Consider the following 14,037-nt stretch of genomic DNA (forward strand, 5'->3'; position numbering starts at 1 on the left):
AGTTCCAGACCAACTTCACTACAATGAATACATCTTACACAGTTTGAAAAAATTCCTTTGAGAACCGGCATATCAAATATTTCATTCACATCCGATTCGCCCATAAAACATTCATAGTTTTCACTCATTGAACCAAGCTTCTTCTGTGAAGTATTTTCTCTCCCGCTTTGACTGCTATGGGTAGGTGTACTTGAGAGGTTAGGTTCACTCACTTGGTTATCGTCTTTATTGTTTACAGTAATAACACATACCTTTGGCTTTCCAACATTTCTCCTTTTCTTAAAAACCTTCAGAGGATTTCTAATAACTTTACTTTTACTCATTATTATACTTCAACAAAGCAGAGACTCAAGAAACAGAATTAATTACGAATATTTTAGAGATAACAACAGAGTAAATAAGCATGAAACAATCGACAATCACACCAGCGATATATATTGAACCATCACAGGTTAGCCACAACACATACTTTATCTCACATCACTAAAATGTACCTGATGAACACGGACTTTAATAATAACACCATTTGATAGCAGTTTAACAGCGCCACAGTGGGTCACGCCCATGTAGAACACATTTCAAAAAAAATTTAAAAATAGTTGTAGTCTTCGGAATTGAATAAATTATATATCTATTAAAAGGTAATAGTCTGCAGATTCAGAAAACGCAAAAAAGTAAAAATTGAACTTTTCATGATTTTGAGCCTTTCCGAAGCCCCTAAACGACTTTTGCGTTCAACTGTGATACCTCAAATGCCCTCGTGGTTAGTGTGTGTGAATTCATCGCCCTTCAGGTGATGTCTTCTGTACAAGTACTACCTGTGTCTGTTGCGTAATTTACTGGGACTAACTTACGAAAGCTGTGCAAATTGTTCAGACTATGTACAGCTTGAGTCCGGGAAATTTTGCTAGAGTAGTATCTGTTCAGACATACAGCCCAATGCCTACGAAGTTCTACAAGAGTGACTGTAGTAAAGTCCGTTATGTTGTTTCAAGTATGTTATACTGAAGAGCAGCGTGTGTAGTCTTGAGTGTGAGTCAGGCAAGTTACTGGTAACGGTTGCTCTTGCAGTACTTGATCACATACCTCTACTCAGCTGTGTGCACAACCAGCTCAAATTATGCAATTCCGTTTCAGTTGTAATTTTAAAGGCGTAATTTTATCTGAACCCTGTAATGAGCTGCACTTTTACTGCTTTGCGCACTGGTAGAATATTTCAATAAGCACCCTACTTAAATCATTTGATTTTTAAAGTTGCAATGAAAATGTCTTACGTGCTTTAAAGTACTGCAATTTGATTTAAGAACTTCGGGCTTATTGACTGTTGGCAAAACTATACGTCAATCTCTGATGCAACATCTTGCATCCGAAAGTCTGGCTGGCCTCGCAGTTGGTGTAAAACAACCAGTGGACTAATAGTTTGTTTGTTGTGTTAAAGAAGGAAATTGTACGGTGTCTGTCTGCTTTTGGAGCTTAACATTCGCTTGGTTTGACCTACTGCATGTGATATTGCTCGATGGGAAACGTTTAATATAGCCTACTGAATATATCGTCTTGTTCAGTAGTACCTGATGTCTCGTTTTACGAGAACGGTCAAAGTGTGTATTTCTACTCTCTGAGGACTCCTGCGATTTCTGATAATCCCGTAGACTAATAATTACTGTGATTGTGTAATTCATCCCTTCATATAGGGAATTGAGCTCTCATTATCGAATAATTCGCTGTATATAATGTTCTGAACGTAATTTTGCATTGTTGTTGTTGTTGTGGTCTTCAGTCCTGAGACTGGTTTGATGCAGCTCTCCTTGCTACTCTATCCTGTGCAAGCTTCTTCATCTCCCAGTACTTACTGCAGCTCACTTTCTTCTGAATCTGCTTAGTGTACTCATCTCTTGGTCTCCCTCTACGATTTTTACCCTCCACACTGCCCTCCAATGCTGAATTTGTGATCCACTGATGCCTCATAACATGTCCTACCAACCGGTCCCTTCTTCTTGTCAAGTTGTGCCACAAACTCCTATTCTCCCCAATTCTATTCAATACCTCCTCATTATTTATGTGATCTACCCATCTAATCTTCAGCATTCTTCTGTAACACCACATTTCGAAAGCTTCTATTCTCTTCGTGTCCAAACTATTTATCGTCAATGTTTCACTTCCATACATGGCTACACTCCAAACAAATACTTACAGAAACGACTTCCTGACACTTAAATCTATACTCGATGTTAACAAATTTCTCTTCTTAAGAAACGCTTTCCTTGTCATTGATTGTCTACGTTTTATATCCTCTCTACTTCGACCATCATCAGTTATGTTGCTCCCCAAATAGCAAAACTCCTTTACTACTTAAAGTGTGTCATTTCCTAATCTGATTCCCTCAGCATCACCCGACTTAATTCCACTACATTCCATTATCCTCGTTTTGTTTTTGATGTTCATCTTGTATCCTCCTTTCAAGACACTGTCCATTCCATTCAACTGCTCTTCCAAGTCCTTTGCTGTCTCTGACAGAATTACAATGTCATCGGCTAACCTCAAAGTTTTTATTTCTTCTCAATGGGTTTTAATACCTACACCAAATTTTTCTTTTGTTTCCTTTACTGCTTGCTCAATATACAGATTGAACAACATTGGGGAGAGGCTATAACCCTGTCTCACTCCCATCCCAACCATTGCTTCCCTTTCATGTCGCTCTACTCTTATAACTGCCATCTAGTTTCTGTACAAATTGTAAATAGCCTTTCGCTCCCTGTATTTTACACCTGCCACCTTTAGAATGTGAAAGAGAGTATACCAGTCAAAATTGTCAAAAGATTTCCCTAAGTCTACAAATGCTAGAAACGTAGATTTGCCTGTCCGTAATCTTTCTTCTAAGGTAAGTCGTAAGGTCAGTATTGCCTCACGTGTTTCAACATTTCTACGGAATCCGAACTGATCTTCCCCAAGGTCGGCTTCTACCAGTTTTTCCATTCGTCTGTAAAGAATTCGCGTTAGTATTTTGCAGCTTTGACTTATTAAACTGATAGTTCGGTCACGATAGGCTCACCCAAGGCCGTCAGTAGTTCTAATGCAATGTTGTCTACTCCCGGGGCCTTGTTTCGAGAGCTCTGTCAAACTCTTCCCGCAGTATCGGATCTCCCATTTCATCTTCATTTAGATCCTCTTCCATTTCTATAATATTGTCTTCAAGTACATCGCCCTTATATAGACCCTCTATATACTCCTTCCACCTTTCTGCTTTCACTTCTTTGCTAAGGACTGGGTTTCCATCTGAGCTCTTGATATTCATACAAGCGGCTCTCTTTTCTTCAAAGGTCTCTTTAATTTTCCTGTATGCAGTATCTATCTTACCCTAGTGGGATAAGCCTCTACATCCTTACATTTGTCCTCTAGCCATCCATGCTTGGCCATTTTGCGCTTCTTGTTGATCTCATTTTTGAGACGTTTGTAATCCTTTTTGCCTGTTTCATTTATTGCATTTTTATATTTTCTCCTTTCATCAATTAGATTCAATATTTCTTTTGTTACCCAAGGATTTCTACTAGCCCTCGTCTTTTTACCTACTTGATCCGCTGCTGCCTTCACTACTTCATCCCTCAGAGCTACCCATTCTTCTTCTACTGTATTTCTTTCCCCCATTCCTGTCAATCGTTCCCTTATGCTCTCCCTGAAACTCTGTACAAACTCTGGTTCTTTCAGTTAATCCAGATCCCATCTCCTTAAATTCCCACCTTTTTGCAGTTCCATTAGTTTTAATCTACAGTTCATAACCAATAGATTGTGGTCAGAGTCCACATCTGCCCCTGGAAATGTCTTACAATTTAAAACCTGGTTCCTAAATCTCTATCTTACCATTATATAATCTATCTGATACCCACTAGTATCTCCAGGATTCTTCCATGTATACAATCTTCATTCACGATTCTTGAACCAAGTGTTAGCTATGATTAAGTTATGCTCTGTGCAAAACTCTACCAGGCGGCTTCCTCTTTCATTTCTTACCCCAAATCCATATTCACCTACTATGTTTCCTTCTCTCCCTTTTCCTACTACCGAATTCCAGTCACCCATGACTATTAAATTTTCGTCTCCCTTCACTACCTGAATAATTTCCTTTATCTCATCATACATTTCTTCAATTTCTTCATCGTCTGCAGAGCTAGTTGGCATATAACCTTGTACTGCTGTAGTCGGCGTGGGCTTCGTGTCTATCTTGGACACAATAATGCGTTCACTATGTTGTTTGTAGTAGCTTACCCACACTCCTATTTTTTTATTCATTATTAAACCTACTCCTGCATTACCCCTATTTGATTTTGTGTTTATAACCCTGTATTCACCTGACCAAAAATCTTGTTCATCCTGCCACCGAACTTCACTAATTCCCACTAGATCTAGCTTCAACCTATCCATTTTTTTTTTTTAATTTTCTAATCTACCTGCCCGGTTAAGGGATCTGACATTCCACACTCCGATCCGTAGAACGCCAGTTTTCTTTTTCCTGATAAAGACGTCCTCTTGAGTAGTCCCCGCCCGGAGATCCGAATGGGGGACTATTTTACCTCCGGAATATTTTACCCAAGAGGACGCCATCATCATTTAACCATACAGTAATGCTGCATGCCCTCGGGAAAAATTACTTCTGTAGTTTCCCCTTGCTTTCAGCCGTTCGCAGTACTAGCACAGCAAGGCTGTCTTGGTTAGTGTTACAAGGCCAGATCAGTCAATCATCCAGACTGTTGCCCCTGCAACTACTGAAATGGCTGCTGCCCCTCTTCAGGAACCACGCGTTTGTCTGGCCTCTCAACAGATACCCCTCCGTTGTGGTTGCACCTACGGTACGGCTATCTGTATCGCTGAGGACTCGCAAGCCTCCCCACCAACGGCAAGTCCATGGTTCATGGGGGGGGAGGGGGCGGGGGGAATTTTGCATTAAGAATTGATATTTTGAGCTATATCAAATTATAGACTATTAGGGTCTGAGATCGGCAGATACTGAAATTTGGAGGTAACTAAAATTTCGCTTCAGATGAGGGAAAATAAAGGCGTGGGAATGGCTACCAGTGTTCGTTATCCACTGATGCAATTTTTGTCCAGCTGAAACATGGGGTTTTTGTTCATTAGAATATCGACTGCAGTTTAGGAGACATACGTCTTCTGCCATGAACCATGTAAATTTAACATTACTAGCCAAAGAAAAATGAGCAGCAAGAATTCCAAGCTATAACCGATTTTTTTGTTGGACTATATATGAATTTCGTGTGAATGAGATTCCCCGTCGTACATAAGAAAGACACTGAGAATTTATCTGAAATTACTGTGCACCCTTACCAGCATGAATACGCTGCAAAATGGGAACATAATGAACGTTTAGCCAGCAGAAACAAGAATTTCTCGTTGTTATATCCTAATCACCTGCTACAAATCTAATTTACCCAGAAGAAGACGTAATACGGTTCTCCACGTATGCAAAGGGTGTCTGAGTTTTTACGTTGAAGGGAGCAGTTCTTTTGTTGACCTCTTATGTTTATCCATATATGCCTATCACTGTATTCCACAAAGACAAAGAACTCTAGAAAATACTTCATAAAATAGGAAGACTTTGTCGCAGCACGTTAGGTTCCTATTCTGTAGCAAAGGATGCACATTGATTTCTGTTCGAGAAACATGCCTATGTGAAATACACGATAAAGTAAATGATACTCAGCAACTGTGATATCAAACCTCTTCAAATTTTGGTAATTCTCACACAGTAAGCGAAACACTTCTGAAATTGCAGCAACAAGGCCTTAAAATTGCATGACGATGATATGGCTTTCAGTCCTGATAGCTCTAGTCTTTGAATGTGATTTACTTAAAGTCTACTGCGTTCACTAATAGTGCAAGTTCCTCGTGTTAATTAAAGAAATTGTATACTGCGCGAAAATAATAGAGAAAATAGCTTGTGGTTTATTACAACCCCAGGCTGGTACATACAGTGCAATCTCGAAAACTGTAACTGCGGCGTCGCATACCTTAATGTTAGTCTCAGGTTACAGATTCTTCCAAGCGATGGCTTCATAAACTACTGGCAGGAATTACCTACGATAAAAAGCATAAAATACTACTGTAAAAAAGTTCTCACATTTCAGTAAACATAGCTATTTTATCCGTAAAAGTACAGTGGTATGAAATGACCTGAAACTTCCTGGCGGATTAAAACTGTGTGCCGAACCGAGACTCGAACTCGGGACCTTTGCCATTCGCGTGTAAGTGCTCTACCAACTGAGCTACCCATGCACGACCCACGATTAGTCCTCACAGCTTCAGTTCTGCCAGTATCTCGTCTCCTATCTTCCAAGTTTCACCGAAGCTCTTCTGCGAACCTTGCAGAACTAGCTTCTGTGAAGTTTGGAAGGTAGGAGAAGAAATACTTGCAGAATTGAAGCTGTGAGTACGGGTCGTGAGCGCTTTGGTAGCTCAGTTGGTAGAGCACTTGCCCGGGAAAGGCAAAGGTGCAGAGTTCGAAACTCGGTCCGGCGCACAGTTTTAATCTGCCAGGAAGTTTCATAACAGCGCACACTTCGCTGCAGAGTGACAATATCATTCATGAAATGACCTGCTTACAATAAATCTTACCTGATGAAATGATTCCGGACACCCAATTGTAATGCAAAATTGACCACTAGACCTCATGAGAGGCGGACCCACCGGTATAGAAAGTGGGGTGGAGTGTAGGCGATGAGAAGCAGGAAGAGCTGAAGATATCGGTGAGGAGAATTAAGTAACTTCGAACGTGGGCTAGTCTTTGAATGTCACATGTGTAACAACTCTGTCAGGAACATTTCAAACGTTCTAAAACAGCACTCGTTGACTGTTTATGATATGACTGTCAAGTGGAAATGCAAAAGAGCAACCACAACCGAACGAAAACCAGGCAGACGGCATGTTGTTACGGACAGCGACAGTTGAGCACTGAGGATGTAAAAAAATCACGTGAAATCAGTGGAAGAAATCACTCGTGAGTTCCAAACTGCTACCAGAAGTCCAGCTAGCACAGTGAATGTTGTGTAATGAGTTAAAGTGAGTGGGTTACAAAGCTCGAGAAGGTCATAAGACCCCGCTTGAGGTGGTAGAAAGCAACGCCACTGCAGAGTGGATGATAGAAAATACGTGATTTGGACTGATGAAGAACGTTGTTCCCTGTGGCAATCCAATCGAAGAGTTTGGGTTTGGAAAATACCTGCACAACGTTACCCAACATCACGCGTAGCCCAAGCAGTGAAGTACAGAGGAAGTTGTTTTACGTAGCGTGGTGTTAATCGTGATTACGATACGGTCCACTTATTGCACTTAAGAAAGTGCGAAATGCGGAAGGATATGCACACAGTTTTTACAGCACTGGGTGCTGCATAGGGTAGAGGAACAGGTCGTAGTCGGGAATTGTTTATGTCAGTATTACAATGCTCCCTGTCATCAACAGGATCTGTGAGGCAATGGTTTCTGGAGAATAAATTTCCTGAAACTGACTGGCCTAAAGTCCCATCCGCAGCACAGCTAAATACCTTCGGAATATAGTTCTTCATGCTTTCCCAGCGATCTGTTGACATCTTGGATATTCGGGAATCCAGCCGGATGTTTGCGTCGTTCTCGCACGATGTTTCAAAAGCGTCCCTCGCTGTCTTCTTCAGGTGCTACCTGGAGAGTGGCCAATGTAGGGTCAATGTAGCCGCGTCTGGCGGGCACGGACCGCAGAGGGAACACTCGGCGCAGACCGAAGACGGAACGCCCAGCTCCTTCCAGGCATAAATACTGGTCTCGTTCGACCGAAGGACCTGTCTCAGGTAGCACCTGAAGAAGACAGCGAGGCACGCTGTTGAAATATCGTGCCAGAACGACGCGAATATCCCTCTGGATTCCCGAATATCCAAGACGTCACCTTCGGAATGAGTTAGAAAGTCAACTTCGGTCTAGACCGTAGCGTCCAACATCAGTACCATCTTTAACTTCGGCTCTTGAGGAAGAAAGGGCTGCCATTCCTTAATGAACTCACACATCTGACTGAAAATGACCCTAGAAAAGGTCTAGCCGACATAAAAGTAAAGGATGGACATATCTCACATTAATGTGCACTGGTCGGTGTCCGGATATTTTTGATCATGTAGTTTACACCTGAAAATAGCATTTTAACATTATTTTTAATTTTAATCTCCGCACATTTCTTAAAAAAATATTTAAATTACCCGATTTCTAAGACATTATTGTAAGCAGAGTACGTACAAAAGTAACTTGTGATACTACCTTTTATTTTAACATACGCTTCAATAATTTATGTACTTTTAAGCGAAGAACCACACCACATTTATACAGCTCCGTGTGGGCCGAAAACTACTGAAAATTTTAGTTTTTGATGGCAGTGGACATATAGGCTGAAGATATCGCTCAAGGAAGTACTTGGTTTTTTTAGGTTAAAAATATCTTTTACCTCTTACCTGTTTTTGGTTTCATGTACTGATTAGTGTAAGTATGTTAATTTACTTCATTAGAATATTTAAGTTCCATGGAAAGCCGCACGGAGCGGCCGCTGGTTTGAGGCGCAATGTCACGGTTTTCACGGCCCCTCACGCCGGATGTTCGAGTCCTCCCTCGGGCATGGGTGTGTGGGCTGCTCTTAGCATAAGTTAATTTAAATTGGTTTAAGTAGTGTGTAAATCTAGGGACCGATGACATCAGCAGTGGGTTCCTTAGGAATTACCACATCCTATCCTTCCATGAAAAATTTGGAGCAAGGAGAAAAAATAACCATTGAAAAAATAAAACGTAAAATTCTCACTTAAAGAGCTGTACGTTACTGGATTATATTACATATTTCACCTTGTACTGCAGTATTGTGCCACTTGCACTACAAATAAGTGAATGAAGTCAGAATGTCACTAAAATATAGTTCATACTGGGTTAGATGTGATACAATCTTCATTTCGCAGAAATCATATTTTGTAGTTAGTGAACTTCTAAAAACAGGAATGTTCCCAATCAGAAGGTTAAATTTCAGTCAACACATCTTTTTCCTTGCAACTTAGGTCACTGTAAGGGACATAATCCTCATCCTTGGTGAAACAATACTTGAATTCCCACAGCAGCAGTTCACACATGGAAATCAGATAAGTAGGGTGATATGCCGATTTATCGGCAGCCACCCCATAGAAATCTATTGCCCCAAGCCAGTGAACTTGTGCAAAAGTAAATGCGTCTTCCGTTTCCTCCTTCACAGTGTATCTGTACACGCGCATCTCGATAAATTTATAATGATTAAAAATTTAAGAAAAAAATGGTTCAAATGGCTCTGAGCACTATGGGATTCTACTTCTAAAGTCATCAGTCCCCTAGAACTTAGAACTACTTAAACCTAACTAACCTAAGGACATCACACACATTCATGCCCGAGGCAGGATTCGAGCCTGCGGCCGTAGCGGTCGCGCGGTTCCAGACTGTAGCGCCTAGAACCGGTCGGCCACAACGGCCGGCTTTCCACAGTTGACAGTTCGGTTTTCATCTAAGTGAACGTCAAAGTAAACGTATTATAAACTGATATAGCCAATTTTTTTTTCATGTAATAATCGCCTTTGAAGTGAAGGATAAGAATTAATTTTTATTTGAAAGTAGTAAAAAAAAAAGAGAGGAAAAGGATTTGCGGCCAGTCTCCTTTCGCGTAAAGGGTGAGAGGAAACCTAATCTCAACCTAATCACTCATATCTCATTTTAATCGTCCTAACTCGAGAGACGGCAAAACGCTCGAGCAGTTCCGGTACACTTTGAGATGGACTCTACTGTCGCAGTATGATCCTACAATTATGTATTTGAACAATGTGTTGTAATGTCTATGTGATAAGTACTCTGAGCCTTACAGTGAGATAGGTCACTCTAGCGTCTTTTCCATAGTATGCTTTGGACGTTTACCGTGTTTTCCTCGAATTCTCGCAAGTCACCCTATCGTTTCCACTTTTGCTAAATACGTGTGGTACTCCCTTTTCATATAGCTTTCTAGTACTAGCTCACGCTATTCAAACGGTGGGTCATACTCTATAAATTAATATTAAATTTTATCAGATTCTATGGAGCCAGTTTCGTTGTTATAGTTTGATATACTTTGCTATTTTCAGCTGCAGATTGCCTTAAATGGTGGTTACTGTCAGATATCAGAAAATCACGAGACATAGCAAATAGTGAAACTGTTGCTTACTGTGCCGCGTGTCGTGCGCAGACCGACTGTAGGAGCTTACAGAAAGCCGATTGTTGGATCCTGATGAATGGGGCCCCATTAAAGTCCTATCAGAGATTTACATTAGCAGCAGCTGTCGTCGTGTAATTGCGCCTCATGGCTAACACCGTGTGTGGATAACATGCTGATGAATCCCAAACAGTGAGAAATGGATGGCACTAACTGCTGTTTACAACGCGGTATGCTAGAATACTGTCTGTGGATATTACTTGTAAGGCCATGATATCTGCATTTTTAGAATGGCACTCCTATTAAGATGGTCCTGGTAGAGTTTGTGTGCTATTAGTGCTATTAGGAGATGGATACGCACTCTCTAAGTACTCGGAAACAAGTTGCCACAGTAAAGTCCCTCTCAAAAGTCAGTACTTGTATAACGTTTAATTATGACATTACGAAATTACAATCGAGGTTTTTATGGTTTTCATTATTTACTAGGGAGATGAGCCATATCAAACTGAATAACGTAAGTTTCGGAAAAGTATTCGCTCATAGTAATTAACTGAGAATCACGTACGGCAACCAAGTCTGTTACTATCACAAGAAAACAGTGCCCATATTGTGACACTAAAATATATCTGAAACTCAATTATACTGCCAGCATCAGCAGCAGCAGTCTGACTGATGGTTTCAGTCACTTTATTTCATATTTAATAATCATATTAGTAAGAAAAAAAAACTTCCCGCTTGAATTTCAGTTTCCCACAGCTAAAGTCAACGTATGTTGCTTTCCTAGAGCGTTACGAACAGTTCATGAGAAAGCTGTTTTAATGATCAATAGGACCGAGCGAGATGGCGCAGTGGTTAGCACACTGGACTCGCATTCGGGAGGACGACAGTTCAAACCCACGTCCGCCCAGCCTGATTTGGGTTTTCCTTGATTTCCCTAAATCGCTTCAGACAAATGCCGGAATGGTTCCTTCAAAACGGCAAGGCCGACTTCCTTTCCCACCCTCCCCTAATCAAATGGGACTAATTACCTCGCTGTTTGTCCCCCTTCCCCAAGCCAACCAACCAACCAACCAAGGATCAATAGGAAAACTTCTTGAGATTATTAAAAAAATAGAATTATAACTGAATTATGTATAAAATTTCTCACATATACACGCGCTAGTAAAGACTATAAGGATGAAACAACAAAAACGAGTTTTCATACCCAATTAGTAGAGGTGGTGGTTCAAATATTGGCTAGTCTCTCAATTTGGGCTAGAGAGATATTTGGCACTTCACGGTGCTGCAGACTAGCGAAAACAACGTATAACAGGCCACGTACGTTGTTTCGTAAAACCACCACGTCATTTCGTTGTCGCATGCGAGTTTAGTCAATGTAAGTGCAGTTTTGACCATCTGAAAACTTTCGCAGATATGCATTCATTATTTTCTTATACAGCTTTTGCATTTACGGTAATTTTAGCTTTTAGAATTTCTTGAGTTTCAGTAGCTACTGTTATTCGTCGTTCTGTAATTAAGTTAAAATGCGTGGTAGTAACAGAGTAAACTAGGGCTGTTACGTATCGCCTAAATGTCGACTACAGATAGATTTTGCACCATTTTATCAGTAAATCTAATCTGTCCCGTTTTTATTCTCCAACGCCAAGAACAAAGCAAAAATATACGCCGCAGGGAAAGGGGAAGAAATGTAACGAAACAGGTATGGCAAAAGCGGAATATGGGATTCGACTGAGAGAAACTGTGTTTTTGGTAGTAAATAAATTTCAGCACACGAAACTAGCGGTAGCATTCTAAAGTTTAAAGAGGTAGATGAGTAATTATGTATATTTATTTGTTTATTTATGTTTAGTATAAAAAATCCGGGAGAAGGAAAATCACCCCATGAGAACATTATTCGCGAAAAAACGGTGGCAGATGCAAAAAATTCGACTTTAAATTGTTATTGCCCAGAAAGTTTCCGTATTTTCCAATATATCATATATGTTTTTGTATTTAGTTTTAGAATCTTCGTAATTTTTGTCAAACATTGCTTTGAGTTAGGCAGTCGTTTCGAGGGTGGATAGGGCGGCCATCTTTGATGACTGGGACTTGGTTCTCAGCGACGTTAAGAGCCGTACGTGCCGCGCATCTGGGGCTAGTAATGGGTTGGTAGCCACTTTCGGTGACAAGTATGTATGTAGCGCCGTTCGAAAGCGATCAAGTGGAGCGCAGTATATTGGTTTAGGACAGCAGACATGAGTGTATGTTGTGAATTGTGAAAAGACAGTCGAGTGCCATGATCGCGACATACGAATTTTATAGTGAAGTGTTGTACCATGAATTGTTAAAGGCCGCCCTTACGTAAAAGTCCCTCAGACTGCATTTTGAGTATTTAATGAATATACTGAAGAAAAATAAACTACTTGATCAAATTATAAATCAACGGGAGTGACTCAATATTTCACCACAGTACCTGCCTGCATTGTTTTGTTATATTTTATTTCAGCTTAAAAACTGAATTTACAACAGGTGTGTGGTGGCACCCTATTGCGAAAAACGTAGCGAAACATTGAGACTAGCCAGCAGCCACATCTGTGGGCCACTCAATTAAGCTGACTGTAAAAAAAATATTTCAAAATTATTAACGAAGATGCCAGCTAAAATACCAGAAAGGCAGCTACACATAGCAATGCCTTCATATTATTGATGTAGTTGATCATTGTAACTGAAGTAGTTGTACTTTAGAATGATTCTCTTTTTTTTTGAATCCTCAGGTTTTTGACACCATGAATTCCTCTCCTATGATAATGTGTTCATCCCAGAGCAGCATTTGCAACCTGCGACCTCAATTATTTGCTGGATGTTGCCCAGTCTCCATCTTCCTCTACAGTTTTCTCTCTCTACAGCTCTCTCTACTACAATTGAAGTCATTCTCTGATGTTATAACAGATATCCTGTCCCTTCTCCCTCTCAGCGTTTCCCACATATTCCTTTCCTCTCCGATTCAGGGCAGAACCTCCTCATTCCTCGCCTCATCAACTCACGTGATTCTCAACATTCGTCTGTAGCACCACACCTCAAATGCTTCGATTCTCTTCTTTTCCGGTTTTCCCACAGTCCATGTTTCACTACCTTACAATGCTGGGCTCAAAACGTACATTCTCAGGAATTTCTTTCTGAAATGAAGGCCTAAGCTTGAGAGTAGCAAACTTCTCTTGGCCAGGAATGCCCTTTCTGCCATTGCTAGTCTGCTTTTGATGTCCTCCTTGCTCCATCGGTCATTGGTTATTTTACTACCTAGGTAAACTTCATCTACTTCTTGACCATGAATCATTATGTCGAGTTTCTCTCTGTTCTCATTTCTGCTACTTCTTATTACTTTCGTCTTTCTTCGATTTAATCTGAATCCGTATTCTGTCCTCATTAGACTGCTCATTCCATTCAGCAGATTATGTAATTCTTCTTCATTCAGGATGGCAATGTCATCAGCGAATCGTATCATTTATATCCTTTCCTGTTGAATTTTAATTCCACTCTTGAATCTTTCTTTTAATTCCCCCATAGCTCCATCGATGTACAGATTTAACAGTAGAGGCGAGAGAGTACATCCCTGTCTTGCCCCTTTTTAATCCGAGCATTTCGTTCTTGGTCATCCTATTATTTCCTCTTGGCTCTTGTATATGTTGTATATAACCCCCCTCTCTCTCTATAGCTTACCCCGACTTTTCTCAGAATTTCGAACATTTTACAATGACGACCGTTTTTTCCGGGTCAACAAATCTTGTGACTGTGTCTTGATTTTTCTTTAGTTTGTCTTCCATTATCAACCGCAACCTCAGACTTGCCCA

Source organism: Schistocerca serialis, chromosome 4 (genome assembly GCF_023864345.2).
Source record: "Schistocerca serialis cubense isolate TAMUIC-IGC-003099 chromosome 4, iqSchSeri2.2, whole genome shotgun sequence".
NCBI classification, from domain to species: domain Eukaryota; kingdom Metazoa; phylum Arthropoda; class Insecta; order Orthoptera; family Acrididae; genus Schistocerca; species Schistocerca serialis.